At 47.8% G+C, this 16,396-nt stretch overlaps 2 pseudogenes; both read left to right on the top strand.

Moving 5' to 3' along the window:
* Positions 1-13,117: 13,117 nt before the first annotated feature.
* On the top strand, positions 13,118-13,585 carry LOC138452592 (5-formyltetrahydrofolate cyclo-ligase pseudogene; annotated as a pseudogene).
* Positions 13,586-13,754: 169 nt separating this feature from the next.
* Positions 13,755-13,928, top strand: LOC138460412 (U2 spliceosomal RNA; annotated as a pseudogene).
* Positions 13,929-16,396: the final 2,468 nt, after the last annotated feature.

Below are 16,396 nucleotides of genomic sequence, written 5' to 3'. Positions count from 1 at the left end.
ACCATAGTGCACATGATACAGAACGACATTTCCAGCCACATACAAATATGCACTGCCATCCCCCCACTACTAAAGGTGGTGTCTGTGCCACACTTCCTGGCCACAGGCACCTACCAACACACAGTGGGCCAGCTGCATGGCATTTCACCACCACTATTTTCACGCATGCTGAACCAAGTGCTGGATGCCCTCCTGAAGCACGCTAGCACCCACATATCCCTACCACGGACTGCCCAGGAGATAGCCGAAACCAAAGTAGGCTCCCAGTCACTGGCAGGCATGCCCAATTGTGTTGGTGCCATCGACTGCACCCATGTGGAATTGATAGTCCCCCATGCCATAGAGACCGTGTACGGCAATCGCAAACAACAAAACTCCATCAATGTGCAAATGGTATGTGACTCCAGGAAGATCATCACCCATTGCTGCGCCTGATTTCCTGGATCAACACATGATGCCATGTTACTGGGTAAATCCACGGTACCCCATCAAATGGAGTGACATGCCGGACCACGTGCCTGGCTGCTTGGTGAGTTGCACAACCGTCCCATGGCAGTGCTTTGGGGTACTGATGTGTGGGGATGCATGAGGGGGGGGCAATACTGCACCTGGGTCGGAATAGTCGGTGATTGGAGAATGCATGCAGAGCCAAACACTCCTGACCTGAACCAGTCAAACGGTACATGACACTTCAATGGGCAACAGATCACAAATAATGCATATCAATGAGAACAAGTAAGAGGCACAACAAGGCCACCATGGTGATGGCAAGCAATGCATGAATGAACAGGACGGCAAGTGTGGCTATGTGGGCAGTGTGACCATGCATAGTAAATAATGAACAGCATGAATTGGAGTCGAAACATTGTTGCACTACCACAGCATATCTGCCTCAGCATGCATGATTACACCCTGCATCATCTATTGGATGCCAACCAGACTACCACACCTCATGACAGTACAGATTGCACCTAGATAACATTTTCTTATGCTAACAGGGACATGTGCATGGCCACACCAAATAGCTGGCGGCATGACTGTGCTCCCTGAATTACAGGAGTTCAGAGTGACACACACCTATTTGAATCTGCTTGCTGGTGATGGAGGATATCCCTTGAGGCCGTGGCCACACACCCCTGTGCCTAACCCGCAGAATGGCCAGGAGGAGGAGTACAATTGTGTGCACACCCATACCCGTGTTGTCATTGAGCAGACCTTTGGCCTGTCGAAGTGGCGGTTCCGCTGCCTCAGCAGGTCTGGTGGGGCACTCCTATATAGGCCTGAGAAGGTGGCAAAGATCACCATGGCCTGTGTTATGCTGCACGACATGTGCGTCCGGAGAAATGTACCATTGTCACCTGACATTGACATGCATGGGTCGGGTGAGGATGATGAGGACGGAGACGGAGGTGAAGTAGCCCCACTGCCAGTACGTGATGCACGGGATGGTCATGCCGTACGGCAAGCACGAATTCAAGTATACTTCTGAAACACAGGGACTATGAAAGACTTGTGTCAGTTAGACACTGGGCCAATATGAACATGCACACAGGGAATGTTGGGAGTTGGGCACTGAACACTGTAACGCATTAAATGGATGCACACGAAAAATAACAATGTCCAGCCATGGATTTTTCTTCGCAAAACTTGTGTATTATTCAAAACTGCAAAAATGTGCCCACTCCCCCCTCCCAGACCCCCCCCAACAAACTCCCTCACCCACCCCACAAACCCCAGAAAATACCCCAACAAACTCCCTCACCCACCCCACAAACCCCAGAAAATACCCCAACAAACTCCCTCACCCACCCCACAGATCCCAAATGTCCCCATGTGTGCAACAAACAGTGTTCCCTTCACCAATGTAGTTCTTCAATTGTCATTGCCCATACAGTTATTTCCTTGAGACCTTTGGGTCTGGGGGTGCCATGGCCGAGCACCATGCGCTCCTGCGCGTTAACCGCACAGGGCTCTATTGCACCGAGGTGGAAGGGGTTGTTGTAGTGGCGGTGTCTATTGTCAGTCCCACAGCTGGCCGAGGTGTTGACGCTGCATTTGCGGGATGTTGGCAAGAAGGGCCTGTGTCAGTGACCCCATGCACTACCTGAATGCACACGTAGATGCCTCCACGGCAGCTGTATTGGCTGCAATGGCCGTGGCTATGGCCCTCATGGCCTCATTCCCAGCGTCCACCTGTCGATGCATGATTTGCAGCATTGACTCTTGGCGGGCCTCTACCCTTGCCAGGCGAGCCTCGAAGGAGGTGTCGGCCGCAAGTGTACTGGTGGCTGGCAGGGTGGTGGCTGGCATGGTGGTGGCTGGGAGGGTGGTGGAAGGCACCTGCGTGGGCTCCTCGTACTGGGCACTGTCCTCCTGGAAGATCCCAATGTCTAATTCTCCAAGGTCAGAGTCATGGAGACACGGATCGTCCAGGCTCTCAGACTCCGCAGGTGGGTGGGGGCTGGCAATGGGGCTTGGGGTGGGTATTCCAGACATGATTCCCGCCTCATCACCCACCTCTGTGGACACAACGTCCGTGGTGGCTGGCGGAACGGCTCCCACTGTTGTGTGTGCCTGCTGCGGTTCTGTCGCTGCAGGTGCCCCCTGCAGGTTTGATGCCTTGCGTGGCACACTGGGTGTTGCTGCAGGCATTTTCTTGGACGGGTGGGGGGTATGTGGGCAGTGTGACCATGTATAGTAAATAATGAACAGCATGACTTGGAGTCAAAACATTGTTGCACTACCACAGCATATCTGCCTCAGCATGCATGATTACACCCTGCATCATCTATTGAATGCCAACCAGACTACCACACCTCATGACAGTACAGATTGCACCTAGATAACATTTTTTCATGCTAACAGGGACATGTGCATGGCCACACCAAATAGCTGGCGGCATGACTGTGCTCCCTGAATTACAGGAGTTCAGAGTGACACACACCTATTTGAATCTGCTTGCTGGTGATGAGGCTATCCCTTGAGGCCGTGGCTACACACCCCTGTGCCTAACCCGCAGAATGGCCATGAGGAGGAGTACAATCGTGTGCACACCCGTACCAGTGTTGTCATTGAGCAGACCTTTGGCCTGTCGAAGTGGCGGTTCCGCTGCCTCAGCAGGACTGGTGGGGCACTCCTATATAGGCCTGAGAAGGTGGCAAAGATCACCATGGCATGTGTCATGCTGCACGACATGTGCGTCCGGAGCAATGTACCATTGTCACCTGACATTGACATACATGGGCCGGGTGAGGATGATGAGGACGGAGACAGAGGTGAAGTAGCCCCACTGCCAGTACGTGATGCACGGGATGGCCATGCCGTACGGCAAGCACGAATTCAAGTATACTTCTGAAACACAGGGGCTATGAAAGATTTGTGTCAGACACTGGGCCAATATGAACATGCACACAGGGAATGTTGGGAGTTGGGCACTGAACGCCGTAACACCTTAAATGGATGCACACGAAAAATAACAATGTCCAGCCATGGATTTTTCTTAGCACAACTTGTGTTTTATTCAAAACTGCAAAAATGTGCCCACTCCCCCCTCCAAGACCCCCCCAACAAACTCCCTCACCCACCCCACAAACCCCAGAAAATACCCCAACAAACTCCCTCACCCACCCCACAAACCCCAGAAAATACCCCAACAAACTCCCTCACCCACCCCACAGATCCCAAATGTCCCCATGTGTGCAACAAACAGTGTTCCCTTCACCAATGTAGTTCTTCAATTGTCATTGCCCATTCAGTTATTTCCTAGAGACTTTTGGGTCTGGGGGTGCCATGGCCGAGCGCAGTGCGCTCCTGCGCGTTAACCGCACAGGGCTCGATTGCACCGAGGTGGAAGGGGTTGTTGTAGTGGAGGTGTCTATTGTCAGTCCCATGGCTGGGCCGAGGTGTTGACACTGCATTTGCGGGATGTTGGCAAGAAGGGCCTGTCTCCGTGACCCCATGCACTCCCTGAATGCACACGTAGATGCATCCACGGCAGCTGTATTGGCTGCAATGGCCGTGGCTATGGCCCTCATGGCCTCATTCCCAGCGTCTACCTGTCGATGCATGATTTGCAGCATTGACTCTTGGTGGGCCTCTACCCTTGCCAGGCGAGCCTCGAAGGAGGTGTCGGCCGCAGGTGTACTGGTGGCTGGCAGGGTGGTGGCTGGCAGGGTGGTGGAAGGCACCTGCGTGGGCTCCTCGTCCTGGGCACTGTCCTCCTGGAAGATCCCAATGTCTGATCCTCCAAGGTCAGAGTCATGGAGACACGGATTGTCCAGGCTCTCAGACTCCGCAGGTGGGTGGGGGCTGGCTATCGGGATTGGGGTGGGTATTCCAGACATGATTCCAGCCTCATCATCCACCTCTGTGGACACAACATCCGTGGTGGCTGGCGGAACGGCTCCCACTGTTGTGGGTGCCTGCTCCGGTTCTGTCGCTGCAGGTGCCCCCTGCAGGGTTGATGCCTTGCGTGGCACACTAGGTGTTGCTGCAGGCATTTTCTTGGACGGGGGGGTGGCGGTGGCCCTGGTCCCTTTGCGTGCACTGGATGTACTCGCACCCCTGTCCTGTGTTCCACCTTCCTCATCGGTGCCTGGGAGATAGAAGAGATGCAGGTAATCAGTGATGTTGTCAAATGGCAGCTATGATGTATTGCGGTGTAATATGTTCATACATTCAGGCATCATTTCATTTCTGGTGTGTGGCATTTGGTGTACTGAGGGGACATGTTGGCAATCAATGCATTGCTGGTGGCATAGCATTGGTTTGGTGTGTGTGTGGTGGGTCCCATGGGCATGGTTTGGTCATGTTGCACCTCTGTTCGGATTGGGATTTTAGCTTAGCATGCTTGTGGTGCAGGGTGTGGCACTCATTATTCTATGGATGTGTTGATGTAGCCTTGGAACATGCATTGCCTTGCCTAGTCTAACTTCCACATCACTTGTGCCACATCATGTTTTGGTATACATGGATGTGATGGTTTACTAACCTTCCTCTGTGGTAGTTGCAGCGCCGAACTCCTGGTATCCTATTTCCTCTATGGATTCCGGGTCAATGAATGCACTTGCGGTCTCCTCCCATGCGGTGAGCTTCACAGGGGAGTGTGGACCACCGCCTGTCGCCATTGCGGCCCTCATGTTCTCTGCAAGGATCTTCCTGACCCAGAGGCAGAGGTCGTTGCAGTGTTTCCGGCAGTCACGTACACTCCTTGGGGTGCTCCCCACTGCCGACACCCTCTGAGCGACCTCCTGCCAGACCTGTTTTTTTTTTGGTTTGTACCGCATGCTTGAGGTCTGTGCTCCTGATTGTGTCTGCATGCTGTTCGAGGGTGTTAGCAAGCATAGTCAGTTCAGCATCAGAAAAACGCTGCTTCCTCTTCCTTTGGGAGGATTTACTGGTGGCCTTCGACATCCTGCTTCAGTTGTGGCACACAACAACACGAGTGTAGTGATGGTTATGGAGGATGGCAATGGATTGTGTTTTTAAAGATGGCGGCCGGCTCATTTCCCGTTCCGACGCGATGACGTAATTTCCGGGTCCTTTTTTGCGACCACGGTAATACCGTGCCGGTATTACCGTGCCGGTGTTTAGTGGTTGTTATGACTCAGTTACGGAATCGGCGGTACCCGCAATGCCTGTATAGGGGGGTTGGTGGCCCATTACCGTCATGGCGGTTTTGCCACTACCGGCAAGGGGTAACGCTTGTGCTCGCACACTCTATTAGCGGGTTCATACGAGCACGGACCCGCTCATTCCGGCATGCCGGTAATGAACCCGGTTCTACCGGGCAACTCGTAATGAGGCCAATAGTCTTGAGTTTACACATCATTGTCCTTAAGACACGGTCCATTTTTGACCACCACACAAAATTGAAAAGGATTCTTTGAACACAGTTTGCCGAGCGTTGGGTGGAAATACTAAAGCCTGGAACATCAGTATCGGTAGGATTACCGCTTTCATCAATAGGACTTTGCCTTCAATTGTCAGGCTTCTTAAGGCCCAGAAATTTATTTTTTTCTCTACTTTTTGTGCTATGTTTGCCCACTGCTCTGCTCCCTCTATCTGCCTCTTAAAACCCATACCTAAGACTTGGATGTTTTCTTCTGCTCTGTGTACTGGACAAGGTGTAAGCCTATCCCATGCTCCGATGGTGAGGAGCTCACATTCATTTGTGCGTGTTTAATAACTCAGCTGCTTTGCAAAACAGTTCTGTTTGGGCTACGACCTGTCCCACTGATTGGGAATCTCTACATAATGCTTTTACATCATCCATATAACCTATGGTTTTTGCTTGAATTGGTATCCATGGGACTGGAGCCCCCTCAATCCCTGTGTGTGTGCGGAGTCTTCTGTGCAATGGCTCTATGGCACATATATACAACCGTTAATGTACTCCAGATAGTATAGGCACCTGGTTTGTCAAGGTTCCGTTGATGGAGACTTGACTGAAGACTCCCGCGTACAGCGTGGAAACAAACCCCAAAAAAGGTGCAGGGCATCCCATCTTTTCCAATATGTTTAACTTATATGGGTGAGAGACTCTCTCATAAACTTTTTCGAAGTCTAGACCTAAGACACCCAAAGATGTCCCTCTGTCTTTTGCTGACTGAATCGAATCTTGTACGATCAGTAGGCTTTCATGTATGCGGCGGCCAGGGACTGTGCAAGTCTGGTCTGCGTGCACTAACAACCGGATTACTGCTCTCAAATGATTAACAATGACTTTGGCTAATATTTTGTAATCTGCGTTCAGCAGAGTGATTGGTCTCCAATTCTCCACGTCTGCTCTGTCCCCTTTTTTGAACAGAATAAACATTTATTTATACATCAGTTGTAAAACATTTCACTAAAGTAAAGCAGTTGAAACATCGCACTCTTAATACACTACACCACACCCAATATATTCTGGACAAGCTAGGCTCAAAATGAAGTGTGAGAAAAATGGCACTCCAGTAATTCAAAAAGGGAGGGAAAGAAAAAGTTATCAAAAACAGTAGCAGCACCAACAAGTAATAGGCAAGGCAATCTAGAAAGAGGAACTACAGTGAGGAAATCAATTTAATAGGCCTGGGCCAATGTTAATGGGTCACAGTCTGTTGCTCAAGATCACACAGTTCAGGGTAGTTTGTGGTTAAGTCTTTGCCAGGAGTTCATGACGTGTTGGTTGGCAGAAAAATTAGCTTAAAGAATGGAGAAGGACAAGCCCTTGGATTGGCGAAAGGTTTCACACACTTTCACCGTGGCTGAACGAAACGATCAACCGGATTTGAACAGTACCTTAAATGGAGCACAAGGCTGTAGCTGAGGCAGACGTTCCTGGCAGGTCCTGCAGGCTCACGGTTCTTGAAGCGACTGTCAGACTGATACAAAGTAGGAAGACTGGAGGGTCCTGCACTGCCCAGGCAAGAAACCAGCAGCAGAGCAAAGCAACGAATAAAAGGTGCGCTCCTTAAAATGCAAGCAGGGTCTGTTCCTCCTGGCTATCCGGTTCACTGTAGCTCTCTACAGCAAATTCGACCAGAGAAGGGAGACCTGGCGAGCAGTTTGGTAAATTGGTTGTTCCCATTAGCTCAAGGGGAGAAGATTCCTTGAAGACCTTCCCTGTCGTTGGAGTATGAAGATTCGGACCTGCAGTAGGGCTTCACCTGGTGGTTATGATATGATATGATATGATATGGCATTTGTAACGCGCCTATACACAAGTGTTTCAAGGCGCGAGAAACATGGTACAGTCATTGTAGGGGTCCTCTTCTGTTAACTCCTCTTCGGTTCTTTTGTTCCATTGGCGACTCTTCCTTTCCAGCCCCAGCTGTCAAACACACAGCAGGGTGGATGTCCCGCCGGGACAGTCACCACAGCCAATCAGTTTAGAGTGTGACATGGGTCTCCAAGGAGACCCTGTGCAGGGAGTCCTAAATCCCTCCCTCACATCCTGTCCCCCCCATACATACAGACGCCTAAGGTTGGCTTCTGTGCAGAAACCCGCAAAAAGACCGCGAACAAAGGAGTCATCCCCGGTTTGGCACGCAGAGAAAAACATGAGAAAGACTTTAACAAAAAGAAATGGCGAATAAACCCAGCCGGAGCCAAAATAAAATGTATTTGGTCTAGCAGGTTTAAGTTTGAGGCTACCAAGATAGCCTAAAACAATACCAGGGCTATTTAAGATAACCGCGGTAGGAAAAATAGGGTAGTTACCACTGCCACCAGCCAAGACTTATTGAAAAGGGAGCGAAACAATGCTCCAAAAAAAACAGGCAAAAAGGGATAAGTATTAACCCTTTCCAGAACTATATTTAAGATAGTTTGTACTGAGTCTGTGAGTATTTAAAAGAGACTAATAAAGTCAATGGCCACTTTACATGTTCTGGGAGACAGTAGTCAGTCCCAGAAAATGGAGTCAGAGTTAGGAAGCCAAAAAGACAACCCTGGGTCAGTGCACAGAAGGTGCTCTGTAGCACACAGTAAAAAGATGATGCCTATGGAGTAGGTGAGGCTCCGCAGTCTATGAACAATAGAAAATGTTAAACACACACAGAAAAACACATGTAAGAGTGGGAAAAAAAGGCCCATACCATTACCAGGTGAAAAAAATTAATCCTAGAAATCCAGCAAAGCTGCTGAGGGACTCAGTAGGTAAGGGAAATTAGCCATTCTGGAGCATACTCCCTAACACTGCCAGTATGATGTCGGTTACTTTAACCACAGGTAAGGCCACTCCCATCTTAAAACATGTTGGCATACAAACACATCCAGGGCTGAGTACAAGTCTAATTGGTCATCCACGTACCTTCCTGTATACTTCGCCTGATTTAGATAATTATACAGAGCATTAGGTAGATTGTGAAAGAGATGGGGGTGTGTTTTTTTGTCTTGTACCCCAGACGTATGCTCATAGTAGGGAGAGCATGTGTGATATTTGTAGGGTGTGGGTCCCCAAGGATGACTTTGTCAGGGAGAGGGAATGCGAACAGATTAGTTAATGGATTAACTTAAGGGGCAGTGTTGGGATGCACATACAGCATCCCGATAGGGGAAAGAGGTTTATGCTACGTAAGTTGTATTAGTCCATGGTCCGGCTCATTTAAACACAGTAATGTTGCAGTTACCATGTGTTCTGTATATTTTGGAGATTCAGTGTATATGTTACATTGTATTTAGTTTTGAATACATTTTAGGTTGCATCATGTAGCAACAGCACGAGCAACAATATAATCGCAATGCCACTGAGTTGGGTACAACTTAGTAGTGCATAGAATTGAGCTCTGAGGAGCTCAGTGTTCGTACACAAGAGAACAACAGGTGATCTTGAATACTGAACTAGGAAAAAGCAGCAAATACTAATTGTAACAAAGCCAAATGACTGTAACCTTAAAGGTGTGAGTCTGTGGGAGATCCAGCAACCAAAGAGGGCAACATTGTTAAGAGTTAACACATACAAGTATTGCCCAAGCCAAGAGATTAAAACCAAGGCGATTACAATATGGCAAATATTGTCAACAACAGACGAGTACTACTGAAAAGTTCCTAAGCTGTAAAACCTGTTGCCCATACTTTGCACCCCATAGGGGAAAATCTGGTATAAACTCACATTGCCAAAGCCATGGGAGAAGCAGGAAAATACCCTATCCCTGTCAGTCTTTGGTTACTTGTGTAGTGGGGAAGCAAGAGTGGCAAACAGGCTGCCCTTCAAGGAAAAGGAGATCCAGAAGGAGAGGAGCATTATTTGCAAAAGAGTATTAAAAAGCACTGATGTGAACCCTGTTTTCCGTGCAGAGTTTTTGAAAGTTTTGAAACTGTAATTTGTTGAATATTATGAAGAAGTTGAGAACTTCTTGTCAGTTAACCTTGACCACAATAGCACTTGTTGTGAAATGCTGTTTGAGTAGGGGAGTATACCTGGATAGCAAAACATTTGGAGGAGTAGGCCTGACATGGGAGTAAACCAGGTGGAAGCTGAATAAGTGCTAAAAAGTGTTCATGGCAGACAATTTAAGTGGTATGTGCTACTAAAGGAGGAGTTGTGTAAAGTGGTTACCACAAAGCTTTATTTCTTTAGAAGTTGGCAGTTGTGGCAAATCATCCTGACCAAGGCAATTACTATTGCTATTGATGAACTGAGAACTTGTTCAAGGAAGAGGAAGAGCCTTCTATTTACTGTGATGTAACTTTCTATTGTCAAATTGAAGTTGTACCAAACTGAGTTAGAACTTTCTGTTGACCAGTTGAAGCTAAAATGAATTGTGCTTGAACACTGTTGTAAAACAGGATTTCCTTGTTTTCTTTTCTTGTACTGTGAAGCAGAATCACATTTTAAGCCTGGGGAAGGGGAATTTGCATAGGTTATAAGAGAGACTGTGGTTACATTACAAATCTAATAATTATAGTTTTGAACTGCCATGTATTTCCTTGCTAACATATTATATGTATAAGTGTGAGGGACAGATATCCTTTGTTAGAGTATTTCCTTTAGTTTATTTTAGGTAGGGAAATCCTCATCAGGGTAGTGATAGTGATATTATTCAAAGGTTCATCCAACCTTTGAATAATAAAAAGGAAATTTTTTGAGAAACCTTCACAGAGTTGTCAGCCTCACATTTCTGATCCCTCACAAACCGCTCTAGGACCAATACAAATACAGGGGCAGAGCTATGCAAAATCTGCTGGGAAGATTCCCAGCAGGTGGGCTCATGCAAATGTCGCAGAGGATTGCGGGTGCCTGCAGGGCAGCTCACTGGGCTCAGCTTGGATTCCCCCTCAAGCCATGGCATGCTGCCGAAGAGGAACAATTTTCAGAACCTGCTTCATTTCCTTTCAGGAATCTAGAATAGGTTGCTCTGAGTCAGTGAAGGAGCACCCTGCTAGGCAGAATTATATGCAGTACCATTTGGGAACACCACACACAATTAAGACTACAAGTGACAGTACAATTTCACCTTTGGTACAAGCCTGTACTACACAGTTAGAGTGGTAGCCGTAGCGGAGCAGCCAGACTTATCTCAAGAGTAAGTGAGCAGTATCAGATAGTTACATAAAGGACAGCAATTACAATGATTCAGGCAAACACTGACTGAAGGTTTTCATGTAAAAGAATATACATTTATTTCACTCTTCAGTTGTATAACATGAAACTATTATAAGCAGTCTAAAAATCGCACTCTTAATACACCACACCACTTCCCTTCAATTCCAGACAAGTTAAGCTCACAAAATTTCAAAGGGAGGGAAAGACAGATGTTAACAGAAATGAATTCACACCAACAGGTAAGTACTCAGGCCAAGTGTACACGAGAGACTACAGTGATAAAATCAGATAGAAAAGGCTTAGGGCCAAAGTCAATGGTTCAAAAGTCTTTTTCTCAAGATAATACAGTTCAGTGTAGTTCACGGTAAAGTTCGTGGCACGGTTTCCGGATGAGGTTGGTTGGTAGAAAAGTTAGTTCAATGAGAAGAGAAGGACAAGCCCTCGGAATGGAGAAAGATTTCAAACACTTTCACCGCGGCTGAACGAAACAAACAACCGGATTTGCAGAGTACCTTAAAACTGAGAGGGAGCTGTAGCTGAGGCAGATGTTCCTGGTAGTTCCTGCAGGCTCACGGTTCCTGAAGCGACTGTCGGACTGATCAGAAGTAGGAAGACTGGAGGGTCCTGCACTACCCAGGGAAGAAACCAGCAGCAGAGCAAAGCAACAAATAAAAGGTGCGCTCCTTAAAACCAAAGCAGGGTCCGACCTTCCTAGCTATCCGGCCCACTGTAGCTCTGTACAGCGAATTCGACCAGAGGAGGGGTCCTGGCTTGCAGTTTGGGTGAACTGGTTGGTCCCACCAGCTCAAGGGAAGAAGTTTCCTGAAGGATCTTCTCTGTCGTCGGATTCTGAAGATTCGGACCTGCAGCAGGGCTTCACCGGGCGGTTCAGTGGTGGTAGGGGTCCTCTTCCACCAGTTCCTCGTAGGTTCTTTCGTTCCAGTGCCGACTCTGTCTTTCCAGTCCCAGAGACCTGCTTTTTATGCAGTTTTCCACCATTCATACAGCCTGGCTGTCAATCACACAGCAGGGTGGCTGTCCTGGCAAGGACAGTCCCCTTAGCCAATCAAACAGGAGTGTAACTTGGGTTACCATGGGAAGCCATGGCAGGGGTCCGAAGTTCCCTCCCTCACATCCTGCCTACCTAGACTTTCAGGCGCCTTAAGGAGGGCTTCTGTGCAGAAGCCCGCGAAAAGACAGCGAACAAAGGTGTCATCCTCGGTTTGCCGCGCAGAGAAAAACACAAGAAAGACTTTAACAAAAAGAAATGGCGAATAAACCCAGCCGGAGCCAAAATAAAATGTATTTGGTCAAGCGGTTTATGTTCGAGGCTAATATAATAGCCTAAAACATTACCACGTTTATATAAGATAATCGCGGTAGAAAAGTTAGGGTCGATACCACTGCCACCAGCTAAATCTTGATGTAAAGGGAGCGAAACAATGCCCCAAGAGGCACAGACAAAAAGGGATAAGAGTTAACTCTTTCCAATATTCCATGTAAGATGGGGTGTACTGGGTCTGTGGTTTAAAGAACTAAAGTAAAGTTAATGGCAACTTTACCTTTTCTGAGGGACAGTAGTCAGCCCCAGAAAATGGAGTCAGTGAGAAGTCACAAGACAACCCTGTGTCACTGCACTGAAGGTGCTGTGTAACACACATGAAAATATGAGACCATGGAGAAGGTGAGGCTACAGTGCTCAAGATCACACACAAAATGAAAACACACAAAGCAAAATACATGTAAGAGTGTGAAAAAAAGGCTCACACTCTTACCAAGTGAAAGAAATAAATCCTAGAAATCCAGCAAAGCTGCTGATGGACTCAGTAGGTAAGGGAAATTAGCCATTCTGGAGAATTCTCCCTAACGCACCCTCTGCCATGTGTTCTACCGGCTCGCAGTCATACCATCTAATCTCAGTTTTATGATTGGATTTTGATGATAGTGCATGTGGAACCTCTGAAGCGTGCACTCGGTGCAGAACAAAAATTAAGCCTGTCAAAACTCAGCCATGGAGAGAAGGAATGGCAGAGCCAGTGGTTCAGTCACATGCTCTTTTTGCATAGTAAATACCAATCATCTGATCGAGTGGCTGTTTACCTGAGTATGCAAGATGAGGTGCGGACTAAGGAAATCATTTAAGACATATTCACACACGGAAAGACGTGATTCATCCCCAGATACCATCCACATAGCAACCACATGAACATGGTGAAGTTGGCATCAGCAGAGGAGATTGCCCGTCTTCCTCTTACATTATGAAATATCGCCCAGCCGGCCCATGATGAGATACAAGAAGAAGCCTTATCACCAGATGGACTGGATCTGATTCTGATGACTGGGCTCAGGTTCGATAAGCGTAGCGGGCGATAGGGCTGAGGAAAGGGGTACTACGATGCGTACCTGCAGCGCTGCTTGTCTCATCCCAAGGGGAAGCCATAGACTATCGCCCTGGCCTTCAAGGAGAAGATCTGTGACTCTGTGCCTGTGTCTGATCATGATATTGCAGTGGATGAAATCCTCTACGAAACTGAGGACTCAGCAGATGGTGCCATGTGATGCTCCTGCTGATGCCAAATTTGCGAAAGCTGTATGAATGCCCCTGTAGGGGCTGAAGGCAGCGGCTTTCGGGCCCAGTCTCTTGCATGCTACTGAAGAGAGCTGCCCCATTTTATTTAATTATGTCTGTTCAAATATGATTCTGAATACAATTTCTGCATTAAATGATTAACCTTTTTTATGTTTTTTTAAAAATCTGAATCAGTTTAATGTCTGATACGTCCCCTATATGGGACCATATATTAAACTGATTTTTGGAACGGGGAGATGTAATGGGAGTTTGCTCTGTCCACTCCACACATTAACCTGGTATTGAAGAACCTCCACAACTTGTGCACTTCCCCACTTGGGGAAAACAATTCTGTGAAAAACAAAGATGACAACAAATGTAAAAACAACCACTGCTGGTGTTTCAATCTATCCTCTTTCGCCCCCCCCAACCCCCCTGCCTTCTTCCTTTGGAACTAACCTTTTTCTCTGAGAAAGAAAAGCTGAAGTTTTGCTTAATTTTTACGGTGTTGATACAAAGGAAAACCGATCCAGACAATCAGCCACAGGAGAAGGGGACATCACCCTTTCCTCTGCCGTATCTGCAGCCTTTGTTTTATGGTTGATGGTTTTGTACGATCGGACCGGAAAAAAAGGTCGTCCGTACAAAACGACCGAAAAATTCTACCACCAAAGGTTCGAACACCAAAAGTTCGAACCTTTGGTGGTAGCATTGCAGGTAAGTAAAAAAAAATGTTTTTTAAAAAGACTGCAGGGGCTGTGTGGCATAGTGAGCGGGGTGTTGCTGCGGGACACCCCCGCAGCACACCCGCAAAAACAAATAAAAAAAATGAAAAAAAATACAGGGGCTGCAGGGGTATCCTGCGCAACACCCCGCTCACTATACTTTACAGTAATGTAATCCACAGTTCAGATAGGGTGATGGCTTCACCCCTGGGTCCCCCTTGTCTGGTCTGACCCTTCTCAATCGTATTCCTAAATTTATATCAGTTCCTTGCTTGAAGTTTGGATAATACCTTTACCCGTGGATCTCCCTCTGCCGGGCTCAGACCTCTCTTGACTGCTAGTACTTGGGCGTTACCTTCATCTATGGCATCCATCCTTCGGGTTCACTCTTGCCATCTCTTTAACTTCGGAATGTCGGGTGACAACTTTTCACGCTAAGATCCCCCTCTGCCGACCCCTCTCGATTCATAGCCTCCCTTCACCTGGTTTATAATGGCTCTCGAGCAGGGTGATAGTGTCTCACCCCTCTTTACTTTCAATGTTCCCTTTTATACAATTCAAAGGTTTTGGGATTCACTTCCCTTTCTGTCACAGTGCTTGTAGTCTTTTGATTGTAAGGGGATGTTGCTTGACCCTCTGTATAACCACTTTGAACTAGTTCTCTGGCCCTTCTACGGCCTTCTGGTACTTGTCATTTCTCTCATATGGGGCTCGACCAGAGTCTCTTGAGTTAGCACCCACGTGGTGCCGATTTCCCTCTGCAGCTGGTCTCTCCTTTACACTTTTTACAGTTCAATCAAAAGTTCATCAGACTTGTTTCCAAACTTGCCACTTTGCGATTCTTACTCATCACAGCATGGTTCTTATCGGTTCTTTCATCGAATCACTGGCTATGTTGAACCACTTGGCTTTTAGCTTCTCTGGAGTCAAGGCTGGTAACATGGGCGCGGGAGCTTCCCTCGCTCCTGCTTATCGGCATAACCTTGCCCTGTGTACCGTTGACATCTGCTGCAGGACACTTGTGCTATTGTTTGCGGTTTTAGGCGCTCTTCCACAAAGGTTCCACGGGCCTGAGACAAAAAGGGCAAGGTTACTTCTCTCCTCGCCACCCTCTCCATTCTTGCTGCTTTTCTCTTTCGTTTGAACTGCTGTGTGGTAGCCGTCTCGTCGGGCTGTCTGCTGTATTTGCCTCTCTCGCCTTGCTCGTACTGTGCTCGCCTGCGCCACCATTATCCCTGTAGGGAAAAGGAAGGGCTGTCAGGTTTGTGTAATTTGAGTCAATTGGCTCACTTTGCCTGACCCTCGGGTTGTAATATGTCAGGTACACAGGTTTGACATTACAAGTCTGTTCTCTATTGTGCGGTGCAAAGGTGTTTGTGTTTGAAAAAAAAGGGTTGAAGTGTCCAGCTATCCTACAGGACGTGATGGGGAAGAGGTGCTATTATAAGAGGGGGGTCAGTTGGTAGATTAAGAAGGACGAAATGAGTATGGTTTGTGAAATGGATGAGAATGTCCAGGATGTAACATAACATAGGGGATGATGGGAAATCCACCCATTGGTGACTTTTGACTGGGAGTTTAGAAAGTGGCTGTCAGAGAGACGGATTGGTAGGGTTTGTGGGGTAAACGGAATTGACCAGCATTAATAGTATGAAGCGAAAAGGGGGAATTGTGGGAATGGTAGTGTTTTGTCTGAACCAAAGGGGAGTGCAGGAAATAGTGACCAGAGGGGCATGAGGAAGAATGATGCAGGTACGGCACAGGACTACAGGCGTTTAGGGAGAGACGGTTTATGAAGGTGACAGGGTTTGATCTCCTACAGAGGGGTCAGTGGGTTCGGGTAAGTGAGATTTAATGAGAAGAAGGGGGGCAGATGTTGCACAGCCCAGAAAGGTCTCAGGGATTTCATTCTCATCTTCTCAACTGGTCACATACCGCTTCTCACCTGGGGCATTCCCGGAGCATAACCCTGGGTACCCCCATCCAGGTGATCCTCCCTAGCTCGTCCAGCCCCAGGGTTGAGATCTGCGAGCACCAGCCCTCCCTTGGCCACCTGAATAAGAGTTTCCCGAGATC

The sequence above is a fragment of the Ambystoma mexicanum genome, chromosome 4p, assembly GCF_040938575.1.
Source record: "Ambystoma mexicanum isolate Mex_15411 chromosome 4p, UKY_AmexF1_1, whole genome shotgun sequence".
In the NCBI taxonomy this organism is placed as follows: Eukaryota; Metazoa; Chordata; class Amphibia; order Caudata; family Ambystomatidae; genus Ambystoma; species Ambystoma mexicanum.
Note: the sequence above shows the minus strand (reverse complement) of the source record. Positions and strands in the feature narration are given on the sequence as shown.